At 38.0% G+C, this 17,959-nt stretch overlaps 1 protein-coding gene across 4 annotated transcripts in view; it reads left to right on the top strand.

The window, feature by feature from the left end:
- The window catches only part of AKT3 (AKT serine/threonine kinase 3), a 318,339-nt gene that overhangs the window by 77,534 nt on the left and 222,846 nt on the right, over positions 1-17,959 (top strand). Inside the window, exon 2 of one of the 4 annotated variants that reach the window (XM_060192063.1) lies at positions 8,260-8,321. The exons of the other annotated variants lie outside the window; for them this stretch is intronic. The gene's annotated coding sequence lies outside the window, so the exon portion shown is untranslated. The remainder of the gene's footprint in view (positions 1-8,259; positions 8,322-17,959) is intronic. 4 annotated transcript variants of the gene reach the window in all.

Raw genomic sequence — 17,959 nt, 5'->3', positions numbered from 1 at the left:
CTCTTCTGATCTTGTTTTTCAACTTTTGCCTGAGAGTGAGATAATTCCATATTCATCCTTCTGTTTCTGACTTATTTCATTTAACATGAATCGACTAAAAATGGTGAAGTCACCATTTTATATATATATATATATTTATTTTCCCTTTAGTTGCCCTTTTTTTTAATTGTTGTTCTTATGTCATGGTTGTTGGATAGGACAGAGAGAAATGGAGAGAGAAGGGGAAGACAGAGAGGGGGAGAGAAAGATAGACACCTGCAGACCTGCATCACCGCCTGTGAAGCAACTTCCATGCAGGTGGGGAGCCAGAGGCTTGAACCGGGATCTTTATGCCAGTCCCTGTGCTTTGCACCATGTGCACTTAACCTGCTGTGTCACCGCCCGACTCCCAAAGTCAACACTTTTTATAGCTGAATAGTATTCCCTTGTGTATATATACCACACATCTATTGTTGGACACCTGGGTTGCTTCCAGGTTTTGGCTACTACAAATTGTGCTGCTATGAACATATGTGTGTGTACACAGATATTTGTGGATAGGTGTGTTGGGTTCCTTATGTTATATCCCCAGGAGAGGAATTGCAGGATCATAGGGTAGGTCCATTTCTAGCCTTCTGAGAGGTCTCCAAATTGTTCTCCACAAAGGTTGGACCAATTTACATTCCCACCAGCAGTACAGGAGGGTTACTTTGACCCCACAGCCTCTCCAGCATTTACTGCTGTTACCTTTTCTGATGTGTGATATTCTCATAGGAATGAAGTGGTATCTCATTGTTGTCTTTATTTGCATTTCTCTGACAATCAGAGACTTGGAGCGTTTTTTCATGTGTTTCTCGGCCTTTTGGATCTCTTCTGTGGTGAATATTCTGTCCATGTCCTCTCTCCATTTTTGGATGGAGTTATTTGTTGTCTTGTTGAGTTTGGCAAGCTCTTTATATATTTTTGTTATTAGCCTCTTGTCTGATGTATGGCATGTAAAGATCTTCTCCCATTCTGTGAGGGGTCTCTTGGTTTGGGTAGTGGTTTCTTTTGCTGTGCAGAAGCTATTTAATTTGATGTAGTCCCATAGGTTTGTACTTACCTTAGTCTTTGTAATTAGATTTGTTTCATTGAAGATGTCTTTAAAATTTATGTGGAAAACAGTTCTGCCAATATTTTCCTCTAAGTATTTAATAGTTTGTGGTCTAACATCCAAGTCCTTGATCCACTTGGAATTTACTTTTGTATTTGGTTAAATACAGGGGTTCAGTTTCATTCTTCTGCATGTTTCAACCAATTTTGTCTATCATCATTTGTTGAAGAGACTCTGCTTTCCCCATTTAATAGTCTGGGCTCCTTTGTCAAAGATTAGATGTCCATAGGTGTGGGGCCTCATTTCTGGGCTCTCAATTCTATTCCACTGGTCAGTGTGTCTATTCATATTCCAGTACCAAGCAGTTTTGATGACAATGGCCCTATAATACAATTTGAGATCTGGGAGTGTGATGCCTCCAGTTCTGTTCTTTTTTCTCAAGATTGTTTTGGCAATTCTAGTTCTTTTCTGGTTCCAGATAAACATTTGTAGCATTTGTTCTAGTCTCCTAAAAAATGTGCTTGGGATCTTGATGGGGATAGCATTAAATTTGTAGATGGCTCTGGGTAATATATTCATTTTGATGATGTTAGTTCTTCCAACCCATGAACATGGAATAGCTTTCCACTTCTTTGTGTCTTTTTCAATTTCCTTGAGTAGTGACTTATAATTTTCAGTATACAAGTCTTTCACTTCTTTGGCTAGGTTTACTCCTAGATATTTTATTTTTTTAGTTGCTATAGTAAAAGGAATAGATTTCTGGATTTCAATTTCTTCTAACTTAGTGTTTGCATAGAGGAATGCCACTGACTTTTGAATGTTAATTTTGTAGCCTGACACCTTACTGTATTGCCTGATGATTTCCAAAAGCTTCTTGCTGGATTCCTTAGGTTTTTCCATGTATACTATCATGTCATCTGCAAATAAGGAGAGTTTGACTTCTTCTCTTCCAGTCTGTATCCCTTTAATTCCTTGCTCCTGCCTGATTGCTACGGCAAGAACTTCCAACACTATGTTGAATAGAAATGGTGATAGTGGGCAGCTCTGTCTAGTACCTGATCTGAGTGGAAATGCTTCCAGTTTTTCACCATTGAGTATGATGCTGGCTGTAGGTTTGCTCTATATAGACTCCACTATCTTCAGGAATTTTCCATCTATTCCCATTTTTTGTAGTGTTTTGATCATAAAGGGATGTTGTATTTTGTCAAAGGCTTTCTCTGCATCTATTGATATGACCATGTGGTTTTTGGGCTTGTTTTTGTTGATGTGGTGGATCACGTTGATTGATTTACGTAGATTAAACCAACCTTGCATCCCTGGATAAACCCCACTTGGTCATGATGAACAATCTTTTTGATATACTGCTGTATCTGGTGGCTAGAATTTTGTTCAATAGTTGAGCATCTATGTTTATCAGAGATATTGGTCTGCAGTTTTCTTTTTTGGTTATGTCCCTGTCTGCTTTTGGTATCAAAGTGATGTTGGCTTCAAAGAAGCTGTAAGGGAGTATTCCTGTGTCTTCAGTCTTCTGGAAGACTTTTAAAAGTAGAAGTATTAACTCTTCCTTGAAGGTTTTGAAGTATTGATTTGTAAAACCATCTGGCCCAGGACTTTTATTCTTGGGAAGGTTTTGGTAACTGTTTCAATTTCATTAGCAGTAATTGGCCTGTTCATATTATCTAGTTCCTCTTTATATTTAATTTTGGAAGTTTGTAGGTATGTAGGAAATTTTCCATTTCTTCCAGGTTCTCTAGCTTGGTGGCAGATAGTTGTTCATAGAAGCTTCGCATGATATGTTGAATTTCTTGGTGTCTGTTTTGTTATCTCCTTTTTCATTTATGATCCTGTTTATATGGTTCTTCTCCCTTTTTTGTTTTCTGAGTTTGGCTAAAGGTTTGTCAATTTTTTTCCCTCTTTTGAAGAACCAACATTTACTTTTGTTGATCTTTTCCATGATTTTCTTATGGATTTCTGCCCTAACTTTAGTGATTTCTGTCCTTGGTTTAGGGTTCCTTTGTTCTTCTTCTTCTAGGTCTTTAAGGTGTGCAATCAGGCTGTTTATTTGTGCTTTTCCTGTTTCCTAATGTGTGCTTGTATGGCAATGAACTTCTCTCTCAGTACTCCCTTAGCTGTGTCCCAAATATTTGGTAGCTTGTGTCTTCATTTTCACTGAACTCTCTAAATATTTTGATTTCTTCCTTTATTTCCTCTTTGACCCAGTAGTTGTTAAGGAGTACACTGTTGAGCTTCCACATTTTGTGACTGTTACTCATCTTTTGTTGATTGTTAAGTGTTAGTTTAATTCAATTGTGATCTGAGAAGATGCTTGGGAGGATTTCAGTGCTCTTGAGTTTGCAGATGCTGTCTTTGTGGCCTAACATATGGTCTATGCTTGAGATTGACACACGTGGACTTGAGTAAAATGTGTATTTCAGTTTCTTTGGATGAATGACTCTGAAAATGTCCAATAGTTCTAGTTTATCTGTCTCGTAATTTAGCTCCCTCATGCCTTTATTGTTTTTCTGCCTGGATGATCTGTTAAATTGAGAGAGTGGGGTGTTGAAGTCCCCTACTATGACTGTGTTGCTGTTACTATATTGCTGTAGCTCTTTCGGTAGATGTTTGATGTATTTAGATGGCTTCTCATCGGGTGCCTACATGTTAATAATTGTTAAGTCCTCTTGATTGACTGATGCACTGAGCATTAACTAGTGTCCATCCCTATCTTTTTCATTTTTATTGATTTTAAAGTCTATTGTGTCAGATATGAGAATAGCTGTTCCTGCCCTTTTTTGTGAGCTGTTGTCTTGTATGATAGTTTTCCAACCTTTCCCTTTGAGTCTGTGTTTGTCTTGTTGAGTTAGGTGGGTTTTTTGTAGACAGCATATTGTTGCGTTGTTTTTCTTCCTACTCTGTGCCTTTTAATAGGCGAATTCAGGCCATTGACATTTATTGATATCAAAGATTGAAGATATTTTATTGCCATTCTTATTTTATTTTATTTTTATTTATTTATTCCCTTTTGTTGCCCTTGTTTTATTGTTGTAGTTATTATTGTTGTTGTCGTCGTTGTTGGATAGGACAGAGAGAAATGGAGAGAGGAGGGGAAGACAGAGAGGAGGAGAGAAAGATAGACACCTGCAGACCTGCTTCACTGCCTGTGAAGAGACTCCCCTGCAGGTGGGGAGCCGGGGTTCGAACCGGGATCCTTATGCCGGTCCTTGTGCTTTGCGCCACCTGCGCTTAACCCGCTGTGCTACAGCCTGACTCCCCCATTCTTTTTTTAAATATTTATTTATTTTACTTCTTGAAATAATTAGTGTTTTCTTCCATAGTCTCATTTGTTGTTTCTGCATTTCTGATGACAGTTCTTTCAAACTTTTTGCTCACTCCTGTGATTATTTCCATAACTAGTGTTTGGATGTTGACCCGATTATTTTGTGCTTCACCCTTTGGGGGGCTTTTAGCTGGACTCTTGTCCTGGTTCATTTCTCCAATATTTCTTCTTGTGGTTTAACCACTTTATATAGTATGTTATGAGGTCCATCTCACAGTACTTTTCAAATTACTATCACTCTTGCCTGTATTGCCTTGTGTCTAAGTAAGGTTTTTTAAGGGTTCACATTTATGGAAATTGAAAGTTGTTTCAATATAACTTTAATCCCACGGAGGCAGTGGCTTAAAAGCCTCTTTTGTTCTTTTTCTTCCCTGTAGGATATGGGAGCCTGAAGGCTTTTAAACTATAAGTAGGATTCTTAGCTTAATCACTGACTCCTGACCAAGAGATAAAACAGGGTGGGGCAGATCTAATCCAGTAGTTATGCAAAGAGTCTCTCACAGTTCCACCATTAGGTCACCGAGGTATAGATCTTGTATTCAGTTTTCTCATTAGTTCTCTGTTCCAGGGCCTCCTTCCTGCTGCTTCAGATTCTGAGGGCTGTAGCAATGGAGACTCACAGTTGCATTTCGTGAGTCTTAGGGGAGTCCTCTCCTCCCTTCAGCCTTCTTTTTGGTGGTGAAAGAGAGGAGGTGGTGTCTCCACTGCTAAACTGCTGGACCGTTACCAGTCACTTAATCTCTCCCTAAGCTCCTCTCTGTCCAGGAGCCACAGGTGTTTGCACTCACTGGTAATTTGGTGGGTTCCTGAAGTCGTTCCAGTCCTGTCTTGTTGGTGACACGGGTGGTTTCCTTTAGTATTCCTATTTGACCCGGGAGAGGAGAAGAGAGAAACACAGCAGATGCTGCTCCATAGCCCCGCCTCTGGAAACTAATTAATTGATTTTCATAGTTTAATTATTTAACTATCTTGTTTGATCTGTTTTATATTTGAAACTTTTAAACAATATTCCTTTCTTGCTTGTCGTCTAGAACCCCATAAAGTCTATTTTTTCCTTGAGCTATTTAACTATCTCATTCTTCTGAATCTAAATTTTCCTTGACAGTTCCCTAGGGTTCTATCTTTGTTATGGGCAACTAGCCACTGTCATTTTTTAGACATTGCTGGTGGGGACTTGATAGTGGTTCTGAACCTCAGCACAGTTTGACAACATGTACCACAATTCCAAATATATATTCATTTGTGCCTTCTCTCTGTATATGTTTATGTATATTTGCCACATAGATTTGCCCACATAAACATAAAGAACATCTTTTCTTCTCCTTCTCCTTCTCCTTCTCCTTCTCCTTCTCCTTCTCCTTCTCCTTCTCCTTCTCCTTCTCCTTCTCCTTCTCCTTCTCCTTCTTCTCTGCAAGTCAGGAAATCTGGGATTACCACATGGCCTTCTTGGCTTGCAAATAGCACTTTGTCATTGTGCCCTCACATTGTGAAAAGAGACATAATATACTTTCTGGTGCCTCTTTTCACTAGGACACAAATTTCACCAATATGACTCTATCCTCATGATATTACTAAGTAAACTCAATCTCTCACAAAGGCTCCATCTCCTCTGTTATCACATAGAGTGTTAAGCCTTTACAATAGGAGTGGGTGGTGGTGGTTGGGAGGACATAAACATTCATTTGTTAACACTGTGTTTTACAGTGTTTATAAGAATGAAGTAGTTTGTAGAAAAGATTTTTAAAAAAATATTTATTTTATTTATTTATTCCCTTTTGTTGCCCTTGTTGTTTTATTGTTGTAGTTACTATTGTTGTTGTCGTTGTTGGATAGGACAGAGAGAAATGGAGAGAGGAGGGGAAGACAGAGAGGAGAGAAAGATAGACACCTGCAGACCTGCTTTACCGCCTGTGACGCGACACCCCTGCAGGTGGGGAGCCGGGGTTTGAACCGGGATCCTTATGCCGGTCCTTGTGCTTTGCGCCACCTGCGTTTAACCCGCTGCGCTACAGCCCGACTCCCCTGTAGAAAAGATTTAATACTGTGCCTCTACTATAAAAAGTACTGTAGTTATTTATCCTATTTATTAGTTTAGCATTATTTAGAGTTGGATGGTCTGGGAGGTGGCGCAGTGGATAAAGCATTGGACTCTCATTTAGAGTTGGCATAAATTTTGCATATAAAATGTTGGAGGAAAGTTAGTAATGATTTGGTGATTTTACTCCTTATAAATAGAGAATGTGTGAGAACATTAAAAATAAGAGTGGATTTCAGGCTTGCTGATGACAGACAGATGCTTTCTTATCAAGAAGCAGAGAAGGCCATCAAACATACAGAATTGGTACAAAAGAAACAAAAGTAATCTAACAAAAAGGTGGGCTGAAGAACTAAACTGAGAGTTTTCTAAAGAAGAGATACACATGGCCTACAAACACATGAAGAAATGATCCACTTCACTTATCATTAGAGAAATGCAAATAAAAACTACACTAAGCTACCATCTCACACCTGAGACACTGGCTTACATTCACAGACCAGGAAATCGCAGGTGTTGGAAAGGTTGTGGAGAAAAGGGGACACTGCTACATAGTTGATGGGAATGCAAACTGGTATTGCCCCTTTGGAAGACTGTATGAATATTTCTTTACCAAATAAAAATGTAATTACCTTATGATCCAGTAATACCAGTTTTAGGAATTTATGCAGTGGACATTCCAACAGTAATTTGAAGGGAAATATGTGCCGCTATGTTCATATCTTCATTATTCACAATAGCTAAAGAATGGAAGCAGTTGAAATGCCCATCTTTGAATGACTGGCTAAAAACGTTATGGGGTATATTCCATGGAATACTACTCTGCAATCAAAAAAGGTGATATTGTGTTCTTTGCGACAAAATGGATGGAACTGGAGGTGATTATGCCTAGCGAAATAAGTGAAGAGGAGAAAGATAACTACCAGATGGTTTCACTCATATGTGGAGTCTAGAGATCTGATTTCCATGAACTTGCCAACACACACACACACACACACACACACACACACAAACAAAACAGATGCAAGTAAACTGTTAAGGCTTGAGAACTATTGTGGTCATCTTTGGGAGGTGGGAAGGTGGAGATTCAGAACTTTGATGGTGGGTATAGTGTGAAACTACATTGTAATCTTATATAAATAACTATTAACAAATAAATATTAAAAAGAAAAACAGAGGAGTTAGATTTGAATGTTAGGCTTATAAATGATAGTTCAGCTGTGTGAAGAGTAGAAGAGAGCCTCTAACAGTCTTTATATGAATGAGACCTTTAAAATCCAATTCTTAAAGTATTTTTATTCAAATCTTTGTTTTTTCTTGCTTCATTGATTTTTTTTTTCTGTGAGTCTAAGAAACCTGAAGTACAACTTTATCTACAAATAATACCACAGTTACTTTATTGGATTTTGAAATTCTGTTTATTATTTTGCCACCAAGGTTATCACTGAGACTGGGTTCCTGCATTACTATTACACCATTCCTGATAACTACTTTTCTCTCTTTCTCTGTCTTTCTTTCTTTCTCTCTCTCTTCTAGAGGTAGAGAGGAATAGAAAAAGGACAGAAAAAGAAAGATACCTGCTGCACTGCTCCACTTGAAAAATTCTGTTAATACATTTTGATTGTTACACATACACATATTTTTTATTTTTTAATTGGAGTATAATCTATTTCTGCTCTTATGCTTTTGGATTTACACTTTTTCCTCTCTAAATTAATGAATCAAGGGTTTATTTTTTGTTAGCCTTTCTAGAATCATTAAGAATTTATAATTAATTCCCTTTTGGCAATAATTGTCTCCACATTTACTTTATAGAGTCTTCTTTGGTGGAACCCACAGGCGGAGAGGAAGCACAGGATTAATAAGATGGCGGGCGGGTGAGTGACTGAGAATTTGGGCTGGAACTTGGAAAAAAAGTGTAGTGGTTTCTTTTAGTAATAGGGATAAAATTTGAAACATAATTCTGGACATTATGTTGTCTTAGTGAAATCCCTAAAGGCAATATAATGATTTTGAGTTTGTCTTTTTGTAAATCTTATCTATATAGCATAACAGTCATGCAGTTTGTACTATGACTATTTATCAGAATTCACAAAGTGAAAAAAAAATTTTTTTAAGGTTTGCTTATCAGATAGAGGAAGAGGGAGATAATCCGAGCCCCACTCTGGCACCCATGATGCTTGGGATCAAACTCAGGACCTCATACTTGCAAGTCCAACACTTTATTCACTGTGCTACTGCTCAAACTACCACAACTGATGAATTTGAGAATTAAAGAACAAACAGCTTATCTCAGTATATTTCCTTTCCCCTTTCCTAACTCTCTCCCTTTTCCCTTTTGTCTTCTCTGGCTCTTCATTGCTTCAAGCCTGGATGCCCCCCCCCCCCCCCCCCCCAGTAGAGATGGAAAGAAAGACACCACTAAAGTATTCTTCAGTGTGATGAGGGCTAGAATCGAACCTGTGTCATGCATGCAGCAAAGCAAGCACACTATCTACATGCTGTCCTTGAGAGTACATCTTTTCTTTGGTGATTCAAGATACATTTTAAAATTGCAGTTTGGAGGGTTTTTTTTCTTTTAATAACAAAACTTTCAAGTTGTAAATTAATATTAACAGAAATAGTTATCAAATTATAAACATTGTGCAGAAGGATATATTTAAACTAAAACTGTTATTTTACATAGCAGTATCAGTACTGCAAAAATGATAAGGGCAAAACCAGGTAGTAAAGCAAAGTCATGAAAGGAACAGAAGCTGAAAGTGTGGAACTATATTAGAAAGAAGTCAAGGGGCAGTCAGGTGGTGATGCTCCTGGTTGAGCACACATAATACTACCATGTGCAAGGTCCCAAATTCAAGCCCTTGGTCCCTAATTGTAGAGAGGAAAGTTTCATGACTGGTAAAGCTGTGTAGCAGTTGTCTCTTATTCTGTTTTCTTTATCTCTCCACTTATTTCTCAAGTTCTGTCTGTATCCAAATAAGTAAGGAAGAAAAACAAATAAAAACTAAAAATAGCCACTTGGAGCAATAGATTTATCCTGCAGGCAGTGAGTCTAGCAATAACACTGGTGCTGACTAACAAAACAAAAAAAACAAACAAAAAAACCCAGTGGTCTTTCATTTATGGTAGGTGTTTATATTCCTCATATAAAAATAACTAAGTATACTAGTCCACTGATGATTTTTTATGAGTGAATATAGTGACATATAGTTTGAGGAGATTAATTGTAATTATAAGTAATATTGTAAAGTAAATGTATCTCTTAGACTCTTAATGCTTTTTTTTTCTTTCTTGTTCTGTGTCCGTTAGCAATCACTGTCCATTGACTTTTTTTCCCCTGTTATGTGATTCTCAAAAGAGCTTCCCTATACTCAACTCTGACAGGTTATCTTTGTTTTTGTTTTTAATTTAAAATTTTTTAAAATTTATTCCCTTTTGTTGCCCTTGTTGTTTTATTGTTGTAGTTATTGTTGTTGTTGTTGTTGATGTTGTTGGATAGGACAGAGAGAAATGGAGAGAGGAGGGAAAGACAGAGAAGGGGAGAGAAAAATATACAGATACTTGCAGACCTGCTTCACTGCTTGTGAAGCGACTTCCCTGCAGGTGGGGAGCTGGGGCTTGAACTGGGTTCCTTGGGCCAGCAGTTGCGCTTTGTGCCATGTGCGCTTAACCCACTGTGCTACGCCCTACTCCCCAGGTTATCTTTGCAAGTTGAATAGACACACTAAATGACAGATTATTTAATATTTGACTGGGGCTTTTAAAAATCCAAACAGAATTTCCTTGTGGCAAATTTTCAAACAGTGACATCTGTTGGGAAAAATATTTATAGAGATGAAAATTTTTTGACTCTGCTCTTTAAATCATAACATGCTGCCAGGTAGGATGGAAGTAACACTGTTAAAATTAGTGATCTATTGTGTGCTAGTGGTTGGGCATCTGTCCTAGATCCTTTTTCCTACAATCTCATTTCATCCTCCCAGTGAGATTGTAGATTGACCTTCTTACTCACATTTTGCAAAAGAGGAACTGAGAGAGGTAGAGATTAAGTGACCTTTCTACAGAGGTTATGGTGGTTAACAGTTAAAATTCAGACCCACACTAAAGGTTTTAGTTTTACCACTAGATCTGTATTTCATAGTCATTTTCTTCTTTTTATTTTTTTTTCTATACTTTGTTTTGGTGTAGTACACTATGGTATGCTCAAGAGTTCTTTTTTAAAAATTTTTTTTATATTTATTTATTCCCTTTTGTTGCCCTTGTTGTTTTATTGTTGTTTTTGATGTCCTTGTTGGATAGGACAGAGAGAAATGGAGAGAGGAGGGGAAGACAGAGAGGGGGAGAGAAAGACAGACACCTGCAGACCTACTTCACCACTTGTGAAGTGACTCCCCTGCAGGTGGGGAGCCTGGGTCTTGGACCGGGATCCTCATGCCTGTACTTGTGCTTTGTGCCACGTGCACTTAACCTGCTGTGCTACCGCCTGACTCCCTCAAGAGTTCTTTTACATGCTTCTGTAGCAGTGGTTCTCTGCCTTGTGAACTACTACATTTAACCATGCTGCTTGTGCTTGGTGTTACTTGAACCAGTTATTAAGTATTTGATAAGTATTATAGAACTGCCTTGTCAGACTGGGAGTATGGACCGACCAGTCAATGCCCATGTTCAGTGGGGAAGCAATTACAGAAGCCAGACCTTCTACCTTCTGCAACCCACAATGACCCTGAGTCCATGCTCCCAGAGGGATAGAGAATGGGAAAGCTATCAGGGGAGGGGGTGGGATATGGAGAATGGGTGGTGGGAATTGTGTGGAATTGTACCCTTCCTACCCTATGGTATTGTTAATCAATACTTTCTTAAATAAAAAAATAAATAAATAAAAAGAACTGCCTTGTTACTGGAGATAGCAGAATACTTTAAAAAAAATATTCCCTTTTGTTGTCCTTGTTGTTTCATTGTTGTAGTTATTATTGATGTCGTTGTGGTTGGATGGGACAGAGAGAAATGGAGAGAGGAGGGGAAGACAGAGACGGGGAGAGAAAGATAGACACCTGCAGACCTGTTTCACCACCTGTGAAGCGACTCCTCTGCAGGTGGGGAGCTGGGGGCTCGAACCGGGATCCTTACCCGGTCCTTGTGCTTTATGCCACCTGTGCTTAACCTGCTGTGCTACCACCAACTCCCAGTAGAGTACTTTAAGTTGTAGATGTATTTAATTAGATTTTTCCCCTTCTCTCTCTCTCTCTCTCTTTTTAAAGCAGATTTGCCAACCCTGAAGTTTGTACCTATTAATAGATTAAGGATACATTCATGAGATTATATTGAATCTATATATTGCTTTATCTTGTAGTACTTTGAGCATGTCTTTCCACTTGCTCCTACCTGTTGGATTTTCTGAGACATCTGACAAGAACCTCATAATACTGTTTTAAATGCAACTTTCTTCTTTTTTCTAAGAACCTTTAATGCTTTTTATTTACACATGACTTTTGATAATTTTACAGTGATATGTCTTGGTTTAAGTCATTTTGATTCAGGACTTGAGTATGCTCTCTGATCCTGAATAACTATCTTCTCATTATTCCCTGGATTTGGAAAAAAAATTAGCAGTTATTTCCTTGAATATGGATATATTCTGTCCTCTTTTCTTACACTTCTCATTCTGGAATTCTTATTACTGTAACACTTAATTTTCTAATGAAGTCAGGTATTTCTTGTGGACTTGTTTCATTTCCCCTACGCATTGTTTCTCCATATTCTTCTCTTTTCTAGAATATGGTCATTTTACCTTCTAATTCTCATGGTCTCCTGCCTGATTGTATCTGTTTCACTTTAGCCTGAATTCCCTTCAAAGTGTCCTTTACACCCTGTTGTTGCTCTGTTTAGAATTATTTTTCATTCAGACCTTCTTTGGTGAAGAACTTCTCGAGTTCCTATATCATGTTTCTGTATGATAAATTTGTAATTTCTGTGATGCTCTCCTAATATATTATCTGAATTTTTCCCCTTATGAGTTTCCAGTTCTGCATCTTCACGGATTCCTTCTTAGATTTAATTTTTGCGGAAAATCCCATGATGTTTTAAAGGTACTTGCCCATTTCTGTTTCTGTATTTCGCTTAGCTTGACTTTTATTGCCAACCAGCAGATGGTGCTGTGGCCATCATGCTGGATTATTTATTTGAGAGGTTTTTGTTGGGGAGTGGAAGGGCAGTGATAGCATAATGAAATAGTTGCTGCATGGTATATAGTCTATTATATCTATTTTCCTCCAAGGGTTTTTCAAGCACAGTCCTCCTCCACATGCTTAGCAGGATAAAAATAAAAGGCTAGATTCCCGGGAGGTGTGGCTACAGAGTAGCAGCAGCTGTGTTTCTCTCCTCTCCTCAGTCAAGTAGGAATATCAAAGGAGACCACCTGGGACCACAACAAGACAGGACTAGAACTACTTTGGGTATCCATCAAATCACTAGAACATCCAGAGACCACAACTCTGCCTATACCTCCAGCTCTACCCAGTTGAGAAACTTCTCTGAAGAACAAGGAATATCAAATATCACCTGAGATTGCAACAAGACAAGACTGGGACTACTTTGGGAACCCACCAAGTCACCAGTGAGTGAAAACACATGTGGCTCATGGACAGAGAGGAGCCTAAGGAGAGATTCCTGGGCCCAAAGCCCATATCTACTCCCTAGCGGCTGGTAGCAGTTTGACAATTTTCCAGTTGAGGAGTCATGTCCAGTCTGTTTTACCAAAATACTGCTGAAAGGAGGAGAGGACTCCCTTAAGACTCAGCAAATACAGCTGTGAGTATCCATCTGCAACTGCCCTAGAGGCTGTAACAGCAGGGGGGGGAAGCCCTGTGCTGACATCGTGGAGCAGAGAAATGACCAGGAAACTCAGGAGAAGACCTACCCTCCAGTATTCTAGTGGTGGGGCTGCATCATGGGAGCATTTCCACATTGTTCTCCTGATGAGATTATGGTGAATAATTGCCTTAGAACCTACAGACTATATATGGGGCTTGTTTAGAAACTCACAGGGCCCAGAAGTGCTGCCTGGCTTGGCTTTGGCTGCCAGCAGAGAAGCTGAATTGAGGCAGGAGCTTTGGATCCTTGGGGTGTGGGAGTCTCTTTGCACTACCACTGTGCTATCTCTCCCACACCCTGCTTTATCTCTTGGTCATACAGGTAAAAAAGCCCTCAGGCTCCCATAGCCTACAGGGAAGAAAAAGAACATAAGAGATTTTAATACCCACTGTGCTTTAACTCAAGGGTTGAGATAACATTGAAATAACTGTTACTTTCCACAACTGTGAACTCTTTAAGTACCTTACTTAGACACAAGTCAACCCAGGCAGAGTGATCAGTGGACTGAAGAATACTGAGAGAAGGGCCTCATAACACACTATAACAATGGTTAAACGAAGGAGAAAGTCCAACTAAAAGCCCCTCAAAGGTAGAAGCACAGAAGAATGCGATCAACATCCAAACACTAATTGAGGAACTAATCACAGGAGTGAGGAAAGAGTTTGAAAGAATTGCCATCAGAAATGTAGAAACAACAAATGAGACTCTGAAAGAAAGCACAATCTCAAGGTAATTAGAGAGCTGAAAGCTGAAATAGCTGGGCTAAGAGCACAACTAGCTGAACAAGCTAATATAATATCAGAACAGGGTAACAAAATAGCTGAGATACAGAAATCAACAGAGGGGAGAGAGAATAGAATAAGTGAGGCAGAAAACAGAATTAGCAAGACTGAAGACAAATTAGAGAAAACTAAGAAAGAAGTAAGAGATCTCAAGAAGAGATTAAGAGATACTGAAAACAACAACAGAGACATGTGAGATGACTTCAAAAGCAATAATATATGCATTATAGGCCTACCAGAGGAAGAAAGAGAAGGATGGGAAGAAAGCATTCTATAGGACATAATAGCTGAGAATTTCCATAGTCTAGACAAGATAAAAGACATAAAGGTTCAGGAAGCCCAGAGGATCCCAAACAGAATTAACTCAGACTTACAGACGCCAAGACACATCATATTTACAGAAGAAAACCCATAAGATTAGTAGCATGTTTTCTCCACACAAACACTACAGGCCAGAAGAGAATGGAAAGATATCTATCGAGTGCTCAATGAGAAAGACTTTCAACCATGAGTACTGTATCCTGCTAGACTGTCATTCAGACTAGACGGAGACATAGAAACCTTCTCAAACAAGCAACAGTTGAAAGAATCAACTATCATCAAGCCTGCCCTGAAAGAAGTTCTGAAAAATCTCCTATAAACAATCAGATGACCATAAATATGCCATATATCAGAATACTCAAAATCTACAGTAGTGGCATTAAAATATCTTCAGTCTATAGTATCTAGAAATGTCAGTGGCCTTAACTCACCTATTAAAATGCACAGAGTAGGAAGATGGATCAGAAAACATAACCCAACTGTATGTTGTCTGCAGGAATCCCACCTAACTCAACAAGACAAACACTTAAGGTGAAAGGATGGAAAACTATCATCCAAGCCAATGGACTACAAACAAGGGGCAGGAGGAGCTATGCTCATATAGCTCATATAGCTATGCTCATATAGACAGGATAGACCTTAACATAAAATAAAAAAAGATAGGGATGGACATTACTTAGTGCTCAGAGGATCAATCAGTCAAGAGGACTTAATGATTATCAACATCTATGCACCCAAGGAGAGGCCATCTAAATATATCAAACATCTACTGAAAGAGCTACAGTAGTATATTAATAGCAACACAGTAATAGTAGGAGACTTAAACCCCCCCACTCTCTCAACTTGAAAGATCATTCAGGCAAAAAATCAACAAAGAAACTAAGGAGCTAAATGAAAGGATAGATAAACTAGAACTATTGGGCATTTTAAGAGTAAAAATGGTGATTTCACCATTTTCAACCCATCTTGGATAGAGCTTGAAGAAATCATGTTAAGTGAAATAAATCAGAAATAGAAGGATGAATATAGGATGATCTCATTCATAGGCAGAAGTTGAAAAATAAGATCAAAAGCAAAACACTAAGCAGAAGTTGGACTGGAGTTGGTGTATTGCACCAAAGTAAAAAACTCCAGGGTGGGTGGGGGGGGGTAGCGTTCAGATCCTGGAACAGGATGGCAGAGGACCTAGTTGGAGTTGTATAGTTGTGTGGAAAATGAAAATGTTATGCATGTACAAACTGTTGTGTTTACTGTTGACTGTAAAACATGAATTCCCCATAAAGAAATGAGAAAAATAAATGGATAAAGTTCCACTTTCTCCATTTATGCATCTGTGTCTGCTTTTATTCAAGCAGCTCTTCTTTGCGGGAGAATTCTCCAGTCATGCTATCTCCAGTTGCCTGCCAATTGCCTTTTACTTTATTTTCTGCCACATAAGTGCATCTTATTTTCTGCTATATAGGTGAATTCTTGGTTCCCTGGGGTCAGGATTTAAGTCTTCTTTACTGAAATCTGCCTCACAGCTTTCCAAAATGGAATTGGCATTTGGTGTGCATTGAGTCTTCAGCCCTGAAATACCTGTCCTCCCCCCTTAGGTGTACTGGCTACACTTGTCTACTTAGCTTTAGAGAATGCTATTTCTTCCAAAATGCCAGTTGTTGTCTTACCAGGTTTGTTGTAGTCTTTTGTTATTTGAGCTAGCTATGTTATTGTGCTAGCTCAGTTTGTTGTGAAGAATACCATAATCCCACCTCTAGACAATCATTAAAATAATTAGTTTCATAATAGGTCACATATCTAATTAAATTGTTTTAAAAGTCATGTATATGTACTTCCTGATAATATAGTAAACTCTTTATTTGATAGAGATTGAAAGGGTCCTGTGGTGCTGCATAACATGCTGTTATAATATGGGGTTTGAGAGTCAGAATATTTAACTGTACAGTATTAAAAAGAATATCTAAAGGATGAATATCAGTTACTCACATGAGAAGACTTTTAGCAGTGGAAATGGAGTAAATGAAGCCCCTTAGAATTAATAGTGTAAAGACAATCTCAGCCATAATGATATAAACTATGGCATTATGAAAGATTGTCAAAGTAAGAATACCTAAAGTAACTTAATTTTCCTATGTTTATTACAAAAATACATATGGATGCTGGGCTAGAGCTCAACAGGTATAGCACATTTGTAAAATCCTGGATTTGATCTTCGGCACTTCCCAGGCCAACTTGGTTAGCACCAAGGAAACTCCAAGAGTAGAGAAGTATTGTGGTGTCTCTTTCCATCTCTTCCTCCTTTCTTTCTCTCTGTCAAAAATTATAGCCTAAAAATTGGGTTGGCCAGGAATGTAGGAGGTATCATGTATACACAAGGGCCTGAGTTCATTTCCATCACTGTACTAAAATAGAAAGTATGTATGTCAACTCCTTTTGGGAAAGACAAAACATCTATTTTGTGACTCACTTCTAGAATTTTTAGTGTAAGGCTTTTTATGATTTTAGATTTTCATGTAACCAGGGCTGGCTGAAGTCTAGAATTTGGTATTGGACGTTTTTGTTTATTTGTTTTTAGAGAGGCAGAGAGTGAAGCAGACCACAGCACCAAAACATTCTTCAGAGTCTTTGGTCCCAGCTCAAACCTGGGTTGTGTACATAGCAAAGCAACATACTATCCAAGTGAGCTATTTCATCAGCCCAGTTGTAGGGTTTTTTTAAAAAATCCTCTTTTTTTAATTTGATATAACAGGTTCCCAAACTTTCTTTGTATGCAATTCTACTGTTTTAATTTCTGTTGACAATTTATAGTATATAGAAATCCTTATCTGCATTATTTAGTGTATGCAAAGTACTGATTTTTTTTTTTTGCTTTTGCTTTTAGGTAATTTAGCCATTTTAATAAAAAATTTCAAACATATAGGAAGTAGAGTGGTATGATTAATATCCATGTTCGACATCAGCTTCAGATTTTTAAGTTTATGGCCAATCTTACAAAATTGTATATTGGGCTGTTGGAAAAGTCATGATGCATGTTTGCATACAAAAATAGAAAAAATGTGTCACAATTTTTCTGACAACCCAATACATACCATTCTTTTACTTCTTAGAATATTTGGAAGCAAATCTCAAATACTGCATTGTTTTATTTATTTCTAAATTATAATATCCATAACCTTAGGTAGATGTTGCAGGAATTGAGATAAGAGAGATTATGAGTTAAGTTCAATGAAAGATATGGTACATTTTTGCATTAAAAATATGTTATGACTTTTCCAACAACTTAATACTTGATGTCTTCTAAGAACTAAATGATACGATGGCAGAAGTATGAATTTAATTCAGTCTTATCCCCTAATGAGCTTGAATTCTAGTATTAAAGAGACAGATAAGTGAAGAAGAAATATGGCTAATTGAAACAGTAAATTCACTTACCTAAAAACAGGAAATTTCCTAAAGGATTGAAAATTCCTAGAACAAGTAGAAGTATAAATGTAAATCACTTACATATTTTGAAGAAAGAACTTAAAGCATGAGATAGG

Source organism: Erinaceus europaeus, chromosome 6 (genome assembly GCF_950295315.1).
Source record: "Erinaceus europaeus chromosome 6, mEriEur2.1, whole genome shotgun sequence".
Taxonomy (NCBI): Eukaryota; Metazoa; Chordata; class Mammalia; order Eulipotyphla; family Erinaceidae; genus Erinaceus; species Erinaceus europaeus.
The sequence above is the reverse complement of the archived record's forward strand: the minus strand, read 5'-3'. Positions and strand labels throughout refer to the sequence as shown.